Here is a 12,704-nt window from a genome sequence, read left to right on the forward strand (position 1 = left end):
CCCTCCCCCCCCCCCCCAGCCTTATTAAGGAGCCTGAAGACAAATCCCTGCACTTGGTGGACAATGAGTTTTTGAGTCTGAATAAGTTTGCAGTTGGAGTGTGGGTCTGTCTCTTCCCCAGGGAATTGTGAGGCTGCGGGATGCAGGCCCCAGGATTCTGGGGCTGGACGCACCCCTGGGTCTTTTTTTTTTTTTTTTTTTTCTGCAGGCTGATTTTGTTCAGAGCATTTTAGTGCTCTGGGCAATGTCCCCCTCGGTGCCCCCACCCCCTTCCAAATGCTGGGTGGGTGAATGGGGAGGAATTTGGAGAGGACAGAGCCGGAGGGGAAGCTCACCTCCCTGCGTGGTGGAGGCTGCTTCTCATCTCTGCCACTCAGCTCCCACTGGCCTCTGCCCTTCTGCAGACATAGGACTCCTCATCTTAACCCTTCACCCTTTTATCTAACTATGGAAACCCTCCCGGCCTGCAAGACTGCAGGGGCTTGCCTCCCACCGTGCAGACTCCTGGCCCTCTTCCATTCACACACAGCTCCTTTCATGAAGTCCTGTGGGACTCGGGGCCTGGGGCAGCTGCTAGGAGTTCACCCACATGCCCTGCTGTTGCTGGTTGATTTTGTTGGTGAACAGGTTCGTTCTGGTTCACGTTTGCAAATTGACTACAGATTTCTGGAAGGTAGGATCCCCACATTAAAAGTCGTTATAGTCACAGGGTAGCCTCTCCTTTGACTTTCAATACCACATCCTTTGACTTAAGAAAACTCTCCTCTTAAAAACTCTCCCACTGTGTATTTCTGGGAGTGCCCAGGAGCATGGCTTACGCAGGTGCCCATAAAAAGTCTCTACCCAGCTGAGGTGGTGGTGCACGCCTGTGATTCCAGCAACTTAGGACATTGAAGCAGGAGGATTGCAAGTTGGAGGCCAGCCTCAGCAATGCAGGGAGGCCCTAAGCAACTTAGTGAGACCCTGTCTCAAAATAAAATATATATATAAAAAGGTCTAGGGATATGGCCCAGTGGTTAAGTGCCCTGAGTTCAATCCCTGGTAGAAGACAAAAAAAGGCCCCATTCCCCCAGCCCTTCCTCTTCAGTTCCCTCCAGGAACTTATGCCCTATCCCTCCAGTGTTCAGATGCTCTTCCACAGCCGCCTTTTTCACTATTTCAAAATAAAGCGACATTCCCTTTCATCCCTGTCATACAGCAGTTCATGTAGGGTTCAGCTCCTCTGGATTGAATCTAAACATCATGTGCAGATACACTCAACAGTGGGAAAATAGGTTATGCTGGGTAACAAGTAGGACCCCCCCCCCCAATATAATCCTTTATTTCTCTGTGACGTGAAAAGTAGGAAAGTCCTTGGTGTGGGACTGACACGGAGGCGCCATAGTATCTGGGCCCAGGTTCCTTCTATCTGTGGCTCTGCCACACCCTCCCTAGAACAGCGTTTATTAAACAGTCTGAATTATTATTACCATCGTCATTATTTACATTTCCAGTCAATTTCAGATCAGTGTATGGGTTTTTCTTGTGCCTGACTCATGTTCATGTCTGGGCTACGTAGGAGTCCCCCCTTATCTGTGGGGAGCACGTTCCAAGATCCCTAGCAGATGCCTGAAGCCATGAATAGTACCAAATTCTGGATTTAAATCAATCTTCTGAACCCCTGGGTTCCATATCCATGGAGTCAATTGCTGCAGATCAAAAATATTTGGAAAAAAAATTGCATCTGAACTAAACCACTACAGATGAGTTTTCTGTTACCATTCCCTAAACAATACGGTGTAACAGTGATTTGCATAGCATTTACATTGTAATTTTTGTATTATAAGTTACCTAGAGATGATTTTAAAGTACAAGGGAGGATGTGGCTGATTGTATGCAAATACTGTGCCATTTTACATCAGAGATTTGAGTTTCCTTGCAGTTTGGTATCCACAGAGGTTCCTGGTCTCCTGAAATACCAATGCATGAGTGCATTATGTTTTTCCTATCCATATATAATTATGATACCGTTTATAAATTAGACACAGTGAGAGATTAACAATAACCTCAGAAAGGAGAGCAATTTTAATAACAGACTATCATAAACGTTGTCTAAAACCTGTGAATTGCGTGACCAAGGTTGACTGTGGGTAACTAAAACCATGGAAAGCGCAACCATGGGCAATGGGGGGCTCCCGTATGGAGGTGGCTCCCCAGGTCACGTGCTTGGGATATCTTGGGCTAATCCATGCACCCAGCTAAAATTTAAAATTTTACTAAAGAAAGGAGAGAGTAAATGTTAGGAGATTGGAGACTTCATGTAAAACAACCCCAAGTCCAAGTTCCATCAACCAAATTAAGAGGAAGTGAGAAGTCCTTGGTGTCCTTAGTTGGTGGGATGCTCATTCTTCAAGGGAGGAAGGAGTTTAACTACACGCAGGTGGAAACTGAGGCACGCAGAGATTAAAGGCACTCACTCTGGGTCACACTCACAAATAGGAGGGGCAGGATTTGTCAGGCCTTGTGGTCTGGGTCAAGAGGCTGTGTGGGAGGAGCAGGAACTTAGCCAGGTCCATGGTGAGTCGGAGGGCCTCCTTTCCCAAGGTAGGGGCAGCTTTATCAACTGCCTCTGGGCCACCCCTGCCTCTCTACTGCCAATGGCCCTCAGAATATGACCACTACACAGCCCCCCAGAGATGGGATGTCCCAAGTGAGGCTTGGGGTTCCCCTCTGTACCACCAACCAGCCCTTCCCTTCATTTTCTATATGACAGCAGAGACCAGACCTTGTAATGGACTTTACTGACAGTTGAGAAGAGAGAACTTATCGTCAGTGGACAAGCCCAGGACTTTCGAGGATTCTGTATCAAGCGGTTCTCCCCTCCTGTCCTCTAAGGGCTCTGGGCATCTCTCTATCTCAAACTCTGGGCAAAAATGACCCTAAGGTACTTGGGGAGCAGGAGATATGTAACATTCTCTTTCAGATCCAATTCCAGTGTCCCATTCCCTGTACTAGAACATCCCCTTCCCAGGGCTGTGACCACATGTGTTCCTATGAAACCATCCATGGGGTGTGGTGCAATCCATGGTCCCCCAAATAGTGACATAATCGTCAGATAGAACATTCCCCAAGTCTGGGTGTCAGAACTCTAAGGACCATCATAGGAATTTCAGTCCAGCTTCTATGAGTTTCATCTGATTAATTATTCATTCTAATTATTCAGTCACAACCTAAGCCATCTTAAATCCCACCATTATGTACAATTGTAATACAACAACAACAACAACAAGAATACCTTCCCTTCTTTCCCCAGGACTTGGATTTAGTCCAGAGTTTGGCTGGCAAACCAGATATGACGTTCTTCCCTTCAGTTCACCTATTTCTAGATATAGGATCTTTATCAATTAGGATGGGTTTGACTGAAAGCCAAGCCTCTGGTGTCAAGGCCTCTGAGTTGGCACTGTTCTTGGAGAGAACAGGGAGACTAGGAGGTAAGGTGTAACAGCAAGCCACCCAGTAATCCTGTGTGACAAATTTATATTCTAGGGCTGGCTTCTGCCTGATTTATGGCCATAGTGTCTCAGACCATAGGACTAGTGGGAGGGTACAGAGGCAGCTGGGGAAGGGCAGGTGTCCACCTGGACCTGATACCTTGTAAACCAAGAGCATTGCCTTCAAACTATTTCTTTTTTTCTAAAGGAGTAACCTCCTAACCTGACTCACTGAAAATTAATGAGAGTACCTGTATTAGTTAGCTTTCTGTCATTATAATCAAACGCCTGAGATAACTAACTTATAAAGACAAAAATCTTGTTTTGGAATCATAGTTTGGGAGGCTCCAGCCCATGATGATGGGCCTAGTGCTTTGGGCCTGTTGCAGACAGCACATCATGGCAGGAGCACCTGGTGGAGAGGAAGAGAACAGGAAGGAGCCAGGGGCCCACAATCCCCAGAGGCCACACCCCCAATGACTGGAATTCTTCCTACTAGACTCCACCTCTTAAAGGTCCCACCACCTTCCAAGAACACAAGCCCGTGGACCAAGCCTTCAACACATGCGCTTTGGGGGACTCTCAAGATCCACACTACAACATTGCCTCTAAGAACCTGAAAAACAGAGAGACACATTCTAGCTGCAAAAGGGCACTCTGCGTGGTGCCTGACTCCTTGTGGGGTTCTCTTCTTGTTTTCATGACACCAATGTAGTGAAACAGCTCATCAACTAGAAAGGTAAGAATCAGTCGTGTTAATGTGTGTAACGGGGCTTTGAGTGAGACTCTGATGAATTTCTCAGCACATCTGGAACTCTGGTCTTCTCTCCCTGGAATTGCTAGGGCTTATTGGATGTGAGGGAGAGGCTGCGTTGATCTTCTTGAACATACTGCATGTTTGGAATGGGGCCATCCCTCTATCCCAGTGTCTCTACCGCAGTTTCCTTGCTCCTACGACAGAACGTGTCCACAGTCTTATTATTCATGGAATATCCTGCTGTCTGAATTTTTTAGTTATAATCTCAGCTGTGATAAAATAGTGGGAGAATGTCCTAAACTTTGAGGTGCAGCATTTTTGGGTGAAAGAAATGGAGAAAAGAGGAAAGGTGGAGGGGTAGAGACAGGGTCACAGGAAGGGGGTTCTTTTGTATTTTGTCCTGTGTAATGAAAGAGGAAGCCCCGGGCGGCCCTCGGGACTTGCTACAGAGCGGGGAGCTCCGGTTCTTTTCTTCTATCAAAATGCCCAGCGTCACAAATCAGAATGCGGGCTTTGGAGTCAATTTTCTTTGAGTTTGCAGAGCCTATTTAGAACTGAAAACTCAAGAGTCTGATTCTTTGGTCACTGTGTTTAGCTCTGTTCCTGCAGCGTTGATGGACTCGGACAAAGGGTTGCAGGGCAACTTTGGAATGAGGAAATTATTTCCTATCCCAGGCGGTCACACCATCACCCTGGGCTGTGGGGCAGCTGGATGGTCAGGGACATCTACAGCAGCTACATTTTTTTCCCCCTCCTAGAAACTACCCTGCTCTTTTCCTTAGGCCAGGAACATACTGCAAAGTCCAAGTTCTGTTTTTATCACATGCCAGTCTCAGAGGAAGAAAGGAAGGAGAAGGAGATACCTGGTGTTGATGATTTCTGTTTTGTTCCATTGGGATGTATATAGAAAATGTATCCAGCAAGGAGAGGGAGCGAGGGGAGGAGAGGGATGGCCGCCATTAATACGCAGAGAAATTGATCCATGATAGCGGAGCTCTGGGGAGGGCGGAGCTCTGGGGAGGGCGGGGCTCTGGGGAGGGCGGAGCTCTGGGGAGGGCGGGGCTCTGGGAGGGCGGGGCTCTGGGGGGCGGGGCTCTGGGCGGGGCTCTGGNTTCAAAACATCCTTGGCAAAACATTACAGGAAGAGGAAATGGAAAATAACAATGAAAACCAACAGTGGGAGGTAGGACAGTAAAGGGGGCGGGGCTCTGGGAGGGCGGAGCACTGGGGAGGCATTCAAGGTGTCACTCAAGGCGTGGCCAAGGCCTGCGAACAAGGGCTTTGACCCTGGGAGTCGGCCTCCCTGCTCTGTGAGGTGAGGCTGGGCAGCTTCAGCATCCAGGTCCTGGTGCAAAGGTTAATCTTGGTTGTCAACTTGACAGGATTGAGAGACGGCTGGGAAATTGGTAAAGCACAGCCCCGGGAGCGTCTGTGAGGATGTTTCCAAGATGATTGACACGTGGGTCCGTGGACTGAGTGGGGAAGCCCTGCCCTCAATGCGAGCTGTGCCAGGCAGTGAGCCCCAGGCCTGGGCCAAGGTGAAGTGCGGTAAGGAGGGGTCACGCGCTGCCTGTGGCCCTTCAGGACTGGTTTTCCAGGCTCTCCAGCCTGCAGACAGCCACCTGAGACTGTCACCTGATGGTGTCAGCCAGTCTAGTAAAAATCTCTCTTATAAGTACATGTATTTCATTTGCTCTGCGCCTCAGGAGAAGCCCGACACACAGGGAGGCCACCGCGGCCTGCGTTCACACACACCCTCCGCAGCCTTCTCAGACGAGCCACCTCCTCTGTCCCACATCCTCGTGGCCTAAAAGGCTGGCCAGAACTCTCCAGAGTCGTGGTGAACACTCAGCAGTTACAACAAGAAGTGACTAGTGTCCCCCACCCTCCAGGACCTTGAGTTGTCCCAGTGTGAGCTGTGGTTGGAAGCCCCCTGCATGATCAGGACGGAGGGTGGTGCCTCTTCCCATGCAGAAAGCCATTTGGAAAACCTCCTTGGTTGGAAAGAAATCACGAGATCATGGACACAGCCCCAGGTAGCACAGGGCATCCAGCCCTAGTGGCTTCCCACGTTTTTGACTATGGGGATGAAGTAGGTGCCCCACTCATGGGGGACAGAGGTGATGGAGACTGCACTTGGTCTCTCAGCCGCAAAGCTGACCAGTGCTGCTCACTGAAAACGCAGAGGAGATTCAACTCATGTCAGTGGGCCAACCAAGCCGCTCAGTGGGAGGACACAGGAACTCAGGGATGATGAGGACGCCCACATCCACACAGCCTCTTGACCCAGACCACAAGGCCTGACAAATCCTGCCCCTCCTATATGTGTGAATCAGAGTGAGTGCCTTTAATCTCTGCGTGCCTCAGTTTCCACCTGCGTGTACTTAAACTCCTTCCTTCCAGGAGGCCAGACTCCCCGGGAGGTTTCTATCCTCATATGGCACATCCCTGGATGGGACTCACCATGTCATCGTTGCCCTCAGAGAGCCAGTTCATCACAGAGACGAAGGGGCAGGTACCCTGGGGTCTGGGACTGTGTCCTCATCCATGAAAGGGAATGGCTAACAGCACTTATGGGTGGGGGGACCCAGGGAGGAACATGGGGAGAGATGAGAGATGATACCCGACACTCAGGGTCCTCAAGCTACCCAAAGTCACAGGCAGCAGCAACTACAGAAATTTCTTTAGAGATTTCAGAGACAGGAGGGTGCGGTAAAGTCATAGGCCACAAGGAACCATCCTCATGAGCCACTCCTAGCTCCAAAGTCCCCTGAGGGTGGCCACTGGCCAAGGCCTCTCTGCCTGTGTGGATGTTGCTATTATCATCACAAACATTTTAGTTGGTGATAACAGTGGAGAGTATCAGCAACACCATTTTAAAAGGAGGCAAGTGCTGTTTAAAAGCAGCCTGGCAGCACTTACCCAAACTCAGTACAGTAGTTTATCTGTGGGGGACACAGAGCAAGACCCCCAATGGGTGTCTGAAACCCCAGAGGGTACGGAGCCCCACCAGTACTATGCTTTTCCCCATATAAACACACCTAAGATAAAGTTCAGATTTACAGACACTGTGAGAGATTAACAACAATGATAAACTGGAACAATTATAAACCACAGCACAACTTACTTGAAGTTTATGAATTGTTTATTTCTGGAATTTTCCTTTTTATATTTTTGGACCATGGTTAATGCAGTTGACTGAAACTGAAAAGGGAAATTGCAGAGGGGACGGCTGACCACTCAAGGCCCAGCGTGGCAGTGCTGCTCCTCTGCACCCACGGTGGTGGGGTCCTGTACGCCCCGACTGAGGTTTATTGCAGGGTGACCTGGGAGTTGGGAGAGAGCATGAGAAGTGCCCACCATGGAACACTGTGCTATTCTTAGAAGCCGCAGAGTAGGTGGGCTGCCCACGGGAATGGAGGGCCTTCCAGCCATTCTCAGTGAACCACAGTCTAGAGCCTCCTGCTCCAAGCCAGGGACCAGAGCAGGCAGATGACACGCACCCACTGGCACTTGTCCGGAATGCAGACGTGCCTCCCACCTCCCAAGTCTGCCTCTGTCTAGGAACAAGATGCGGGGTGAGCACACTGGGGTCGAAGAGGCTCTGTTTACAGCACAGACAGCAGAGCCCATCCCTTCTAGAGCCACAAAAAGCAGAGGGACTCACGGCAGTAACTTAAATGGTTGCTTCAGGGGGGAGGAGTCCAGGTTCTCGACCAGGAGACCATGTGGGTAATGGAGGGAGCACAGAGGACGTCACAGTTGCTAGATGCAGACAGAAGAGACACCTTTCCCATCCAGCGATGGCTCCCAGTCCAGGCAGAATTCCAGGGATTGCCAAGGGCAAAGTCGATGAGCAGTAAGCTGGAAAGCATCTGTGTCCAGCGTTCAGCCCTCTGTCATTTGCTTCCAGTATCTCTGCCGCCTTGCAGAGCTGCTTCAAAACCTGATGGTGAGTCGGGGGGGGGGGGGAAGATCAGTAACAAGCATGGTTTAAAAAAAAAAATAAAAAAGGTCTGGGGAACCCAGGGTGGAGGTGGGGAGATGGGTAGAGCATCCACTCCAATGGTTCCGAGGATAGCCTCAATGAACTCATTGGTGGAGCTGGAAAAGTCTCCACCAAGAAGCTGGTTTTTTGGCCTCCTTATTTGGCATGGTGTGTGTGTGTGTGTGTGTGTGTGTGTGTATTTCAAATTTTACAAACTGGGAATAATTCAAATATTGAGTTCTGAACACTCTGGCTCAGAATTAGAAGAAACGCTTGACGTGAGGGATGTTTTTATTGACCATGACCCTTCCCAGATGGTCTATGTAGGAACTGTCACTAAAGCTACTTTGAAAAACTGGAGAGAAGAGGTGAGATTTTAGGAAGGAATGAAAAACTGATGCAGCTAGGCCCAGTGACTGGTTATGAGACCAGGCCAAGAGCTCGGGCCCCCACTGCAGACATAAAGCCACAGAGACCTCCTGCCCAACACTGAGGAGAAGCCCCTTTTACAGAAATGAGGTCCTCATTGTTCCTGAGTGCTATGATTCCTGTTTCACAGATAAACTAATGAATGAGTCATGGAAATCCATCTAACCCAGGAGCCCCGATTTTTCCAAATACCTTGCTTGAGTGTTGAACATGGGCTCTAGAAAAAACCTTCAAAAAATTATTTTGTTTATACTCTTAGTCTGTTAATGGTATTATACCAAAATACTACAGATTGGATGATTTATAAATAATAAAAATTTATTTCCAAAGTTCCAGAGTCTGAGGAGTCCAAGATCAAGCTACCACAAGAGTCAGCGTCTGATGAGGGCTTGCCCTCTGCTTCCAAGATGGCGCCTCTTGCTACCACCTTGCATGGCTGAGAGGCAAGAGGAGCGAGTGTTGTTTCTTCAGGTTGAGGAAGAGATGGAAGGGCAAAAGGCACTGGGGGTGGGAGCCCTGTTAGGGATCAGTAATCCACTCATGAGGGAGGAGCCTTATGAGGTATTAACTTCTCCAAAGGCTTTCTCTCTTAATACTATCACGTTGGGTATTAGGTTCCAACCTTTGAATTTGAGAGAGACCTGGCATTCAAACCATAGCACTGGTCTTTGGAGTTCTGAACGAGTTGCTATTTAATCTCTAGAATGCACAGAGCATCTTTCCTGCTTTCCCTGCTGCATTTCTGGAAGGATTTAAAAAAGCAAAAGCCTTAGAAACTCTACCAGGAGATGGCAGCTGCAGATATTTGCACCAGTAAGGGGTGAGTTTGATATTGTGTTCACTCCTCTCCTGCTTAAAACCCCCTGAGGGGTGCAGCTTTTGCCTTCTGACTGCACCGTGGCTGGTTGTCACATGGTCCTCTCTCTTTTTTTCTGTCCAGCACCTTCCATGAGTCTATGCAACTACCAACAACCTTCCTAAAAGCCAGGGATTTTTAAATGCTAGCCCAGAACTGTTGGCTTGGAGGCAAAGTTTTCCTGGTCCTTGGTAAAAATATTAAAATCTTATAATGCCAATTAGGTGCCCTGACTCCTGATAAACTGCTCCAAAGCCCAGTTTAGTCCATTGAAACAACCATCCTTGATTCTGAGGGTTTTTTCTTTTGATCCCAGGATCAAAGGCAGCTTCAGCAACACTAGGTATTAAAACAGTGGTTTTTGGCTTTGTTTTTTCAGTGTGCTTCCTTGGAAAAATCACAACGTGGCTACCTCACAAGTCCTCTAGTTTTTAGTTCTAAAAATTTACATGGGTCCGTGGAATTCCACAGTCTGAAATCATTGCTAAATGCTCCGAAGGCAACCTCCACCCAAGGCTCAGGCAGATACCTGCTTCGTCCTGCTGCCCAGGAGCAGTCTGTCTCAGCACCCTTAGTTGGAAATAACAAGAAACAACATTTTAAACGATCACTCAGGGTAAGTCAAAGCATGCTTAGTTCAATGGGCACTGTACCCATTAATTAGGGTTTCACGAAGGGCCCACGGCTCTCATGCCATTTATAGTGTTATTTCTAAAGAAAAATGCGCTCAGTTCCAGGTTCCTAGGTTAAAATCAAACTCATGTAATGGTTTATACAAGGGGGGAGCTGGGGCCCATCCAGGAGACCCAACCTCATCAAATAACAGTGCAGGCGACGCCCAACTTGGGATGGCTCCTCCGATGACTGCCGATCTTTATTTTGGTGCAAAAGCAAGAAAAAAATCAGTAAAGATATACTTTGAATCTTGACCTTTTTCCAAGCCAGCAAATACAGAGGATGGCACCTAGCGGTGCCCAGCGATAGGCCCAACGGATCATGTTCGAGGTGGGCTGGGCTAAGCTAAGTGTTCTGTAGGTCAGGAGATCACATGCAGTTTTTTTGTTTTTTTGGTACTGGGGCTTGACCACTGAGCCACCTCCCCAGCCCTGTTTTGTATTTTGTTTAGAGGCAGAGTCTCACTGAGTTGCTTAGCGCCTCGCTTTTGCTGAGGCTAGCTCTGAACTTGCAAGATTTCTGCCTCAGCCTCTCAGCTGATGGGATTACAGGTGTGCACCGCCGTGCCCGGCTTTTTTTTTTTTTTTTGCTTTTTTTTTAAGAATTTGTTTTTAGTTGTAGATAGACCTTTATTTTATTTATTTATTTTTATGTGGTGCTGAGGATCGAACCCAGGGCCTCACACATGCTGAGCCACAGCCAAAGCCTAAGATATCTCCCATCTGGCCCTTTAGGAAACAAGTTTGCCTACTTGGTTTAGATTATCAGGGTTCAGATCCTGGCTTCCTGTCTTAGTGACTGGGTGATTGGGCCAAGCCAAATTTCTCTTTTTCTTTCCTTTTCTCCCCCTTGCAGTTTTCTAGAGGTCAAACCCAGGGCTTTATGTGTGTTCAGCAAGCGTTGTACCACAGACCTACACTCCCAGCCCTAGGCCCGCATCTTGACTTGTGTATGCCTCTGTTCCTTACAAGAGAAGTGAAGGTAATGATAAAACAGACCCCTCCCCACCCCCTCCCCCCGCCAAAGAGGTTGTTGTGAGGATCAGAAGAAGTTGTGCATATCAACCTAGAGCAAGTGCTCAGCAAACATGCCACCATCCTCCTCCTCAATTCAATGTCCTGCCTGAGGCTCAGAGAAGTTGGGTGTGGGCCACAGCCACAACCATGCAGCTGGCAGGTGAAGGAGTGGGAACTCAACTCCATGTCTTTTACCTTATACTCTGCTATCTCATCCTTAGGTCTTCAAAAATAAAAGAGCCAGGTGTGGCGGCTCCTGTCTAAATCTCAGCTACTAGAGAGGCTGATGCAGGAGGATTGCAAGTTTGAGATGAGCCCATGCATCTTAGTGAGACCCTGGAGCAAAATTTAAAATAAAAAGGACTGAGGATGGGGGGCAGTGGTAAAGCACCCTTGTGTTCAATCCCCAGAAGACATAATGATGATAGAACAAAAGAAGAAGCTCTTTAAATTAAAAAAAAAAAAATTGTCAAATGCGGAGGGTCACTTACAGCTTGTCTCCACTCAGATGTGGTCTCAGAATCAACCTCAAAGGTTCTCTAGGTATAAACACATGGAGCTTGGCATAGGAGGTGGAACCCGTATGTCATTGCTGGTCCAATGTCATGGACTTCAAGGTCAACTGGCTAGACAGACTCCAAAGCTCTCCTCGGCAGGCTCAGGGGCTCAGGAGGTGAAGGCAAGAGGGACCCTGGAGCCCAGGAGTTTGAGGCCTGGCTGCAACACAGTGAGACCCCGCCTCAAAATAAATAGATAAGTAAAAAGAAATAGCTCTCTGCATATCAAATACAGATACACTTTGCTTTCGGGGACCCTAAGTGTTCTAGAGATTTAGTTATAGGAATTCTTTGTTTTAAAAACTACTGGGTATTGGGCTGGGGATGTGGCTCAAGCGGTAGCGCGCTCGCCTGGCATGCGTACGGCCCGGGTTCGATCCTCAGCACCACATACAAACAATGATGTTGTGTCCGACAAAAACTGAAAAATAAATATTAAAATTCTCTCTCTTCTCTCTCTCTCTCTCTCTTTAAAAAAAAAAAAACTACTGGGTATAGACAACAAATAACAGCACTTGGCATTTGCAAAGTTCTTGGCCACAGAGAAGACATGTCCAGACACGCGGTTCTCCTGGAGTCCTACCACATCCCTGCCACGGCAGGCAACAGGGCAGATACTGTTACTGCATTGTCACGGGTGGGGAAATGGAAGGCAGAGAAGGTATGGCCCTGGGGTCTAGTGTCCTCCCATCAGTGACCACTTTCCCTCAGAACCAGAGTCCTCAACCACAAGGTGTCAGAGACCCGCCCGTGTGGGTTTAGGAAGAAGCTGGATTTCTATGCCTGATCCCAGTAGAGAGAGTTCTCAGTCAAAGCTCTGTCTTCTTCCACTTTTCCTGAAACATGGAGCCTTCAGAGGTACCCATTCTTCTCCTGACCCTTGATCAGGACCTGGTGTTTTGGTGAGCTACTGCTGCAGAACGAACCACCCCCAAACTCAGAGACATATAAAACAA

At 48.3% G+C, this 12,704-nt stretch overlaps 1 long non-coding RNA gene across 1 annotated transcript; it reads right to left on the reverse strand.

The window, feature by feature from the left end:
• Positions 1–7,354: 7,354 nt before the first annotated feature.
• LOC125615857 lies at positions 7,355–8,349 on the reverse strand. The gene is made up of 2 exons (XR_007346447.1): positions 7,895–8,349; positions 7,355–7,553 (listed from the first exon to the last, which is right to left on the reverse strand). It is a non-coding gene; the product is annotated as an uncharacterized LOC125615857 (long non-coding RNA).
• Positions 8,350–12,704: the final 4,355 nt, after the last annotated feature.

Source organism: Marmota marmota, unplaced genomic scaffold (assembly GCF_001458135.2).
Source record: "Marmota marmota marmota unplaced genomic scaffold, marMar, whole genome shotgun sequence".
NCBI lineage: Eukaryota > Metazoa > Chordata > Mammalia > Rodentia > Sciuridae > Marmota > Marmota marmota.